The sequence below is a fragment of the Python bivittatus genome, unplaced genomic scaffold, assembly GCF_059951505.1.
Source record: "Python bivittatus isolate LINGU-HERP-01145 unplaced genomic scaffold, Pbiv_v1 ctg000480_np1212, whole genome shotgun sequence".
Lineage (NCBI taxonomy): Eukaryota > Metazoa > Chordata > Lepidosauria > Squamata > Pythonidae > Python > Python bivittatus.
Genome location: NW_028277075.1, coordinates 77,809,543 through 77,811,884, shown reverse-complemented (window position 1 = coordinate 77,811,884; position 2,342 = coordinate 77,809,543). Strand labels below are relative to the sequence as shown.

The 2,342-nt window shown below is 41.3% G+C and overlaps 1 pseudogene; it reads left to right on the top strand.

The window, feature by feature from the left end:
* The first annotated feature begins 1,253 nt into the window (after positions 1–1,253).
* Positions 1,254–1,421, top strand: LOC112540119 (U2 spliceosomal RNA; annotated as a pseudogene).
* Positions 1,422–2,342: the final 921 nt, after the last annotated feature.

Sequence of the window (2,342 nt, the reverse complement as noted above, 5' to 3'; positions counted from 1 at the left end):
CCTGCGGTTTAAAGGGAAAACTTTCTGTTGGGTGAAACAGAAGAATACAACCTGAGGCCCTAGGGCTAGGTGTAGCCCCCAGAGCTCCTTCAAAAGTTCCAAAAAATGGTAATTTTTGGTATAATATACATGATAGAAAGGGGGAAATAATAAGTACATGAACAGTAATCATAATAGTTAATTTTGTAAAGCCATTTATATTAAATCAAGAGTCGCCTGTGTTCTGGTCTACACTTTGTCTTGATCCTGAATACTGTTTGGGGTATGGCCCTGGCATGCCACTGAAAAGCCATCCAGCATGGCCCTTGGCCTGAAAAAGACGCACAGCCCGTTATTTATCAAATTTATATATCACCAGAATCAAAGTCAATATAAATTAAAGCATCCACAGTAAAACGACAATAAACAATTATAATATTAATTTAAAACCCAATAACAACAGTTAAGTTAACCAAATGAATTTAAGTGCCCACTGGAAAAGTTAGTTTTAAACCTGTTTCCAGATAGTGATCAATGTGGGGGCTAACTGGACCTCAGATTGAAGGCTAATCCACAAAACTAGCACTACCACAAGTATAGGTGCAAGTACAAATCTTTATTACAAGATACAAGATACAAAATACTTTAATGACCAAGTATAAAATATATACAAGGAATTCGTCTTCGGTGACGAACAGCAAGATCAATGGTGCGTTTGGATAGCAACAGAAAGATAATAAACAGTAACAATAACACTGGCCAGTAAAATAACTTTTTCAAAGGGAGAAGCCGCTATCCAGCACATATCGAGTCATGTAGTATTTAACAGAGCAATGGCACAAGGGAAAAAACTATTCTGATGTCTAGATGTTTTAACATACGGTGCTCTGTAGTGCCGTCCTGAAGGAAGAAGTTGGAACAGATTATATCCAGGATGGGAAGAGTCTGCAGATATCCTCTCTGTCCTTCTTTTAACCCTTACAGTATATAGTTCTTCTATAGAAGGCAGGCGGGTCGCAATTATCCTTTCTGCAGACTTAACCATCCATTGGAGTCTGAGTCTGTCCTGTTTGGTTGCGGAATCAAACCAGACAGTTATAGAGGAACAGATAACAGACTCAATGATTCCCCTGTAGTTTATGGTCCTAAACCAGTACAATAAAAACAATAACAATAAAAACAGTGGATCCCATTTGCCCATCGGGTCAGAGTTAAAATGGGCTAAAAGTGCCAGGCCTGTATATCTGACCGTGGGCCAAAATACGAGTAGCAATAAGGGTTCTTGGCCTTTTGGCTAAGATCAAGTGTAGTATCTGTACTTATCAGGCACTACCACCAAGAAGCAGTACCTGCAAACTTCAAATCAAAACAAATCTTTATTACTGTCATTGACCGGGATAAAACTTCTACTCCTTTCACCTTATGGAAATGGGAGAACACCAGCAGTTTCTCCTGGGGTGGACTTATTGAGTGAGTTGATTCTGGCTAGAAAAGTGGTCCTGTCAATACCTAGGCAGCAAGCCATACAGGACTTGCTAACCCCAAACCATCACTTTGAATTACATTCAGACGCTCATAGGCAGCCAATGCAAGGCCCACAGTGCAGGTGTAACATGGTCATGGCAACAAGTGCCAGATAACATGCAGACTGCTGCTCTTTCCACCCACTGCAGGTTCGAAGTAGTCTTTGAAGATGGCCCTATGTAGAACACACATGGAGTAGTCCAAATGAATAGTGATGAGGGTGTGAGTCACAAGAGTTCCTCCTGCTCCAGGTAGGGCTGCAACTGGCACAATGGCTGGAGCTGTGCAAAGAGCAGTAGCTGTGAGTCCAGGAGGATGCCTGAGTGAGGCTAGGATGTGCTCTTTTAGGGACAGTCCCTCCTCCTTGAGAGATACTATTGGGACTGACCATGAGAAAAAAATAGTAACTCCTTCCCTGGGTTCAGCTTCTATCTGTTTTGTTCTATCTAGGACCTAACAGCCTCTAGAAATCAGGGCAAGATGGTGACAGCATCCCTGGCTTGGGCTGGAAAGGCAATGTACAATTGGATACCATCTGGAATACATCAAGCATGAGGATGGCTAGCCCCACAGAGGCCTGCTGTCTTCAGCCCCAGAACCATAATCTTCCTGGACTTTTTCCTTCTTTTTTGGTAATGTTTTGTATAATTTTTTAATGTTTTATGTATTTATATATATTTATTGTTTTAATGCTTTGTGTGAGCCACCCAGAGTTCCCCATTGGGGGGAGATGGGTGGAGAGAAATTTAATAAATAAATAAAATATTAATGATACTGCACATCAAATCAATGGATGACCTGCCCTGGTGGCTTCATGTAGATGTTGAAGAAGCAGAGGG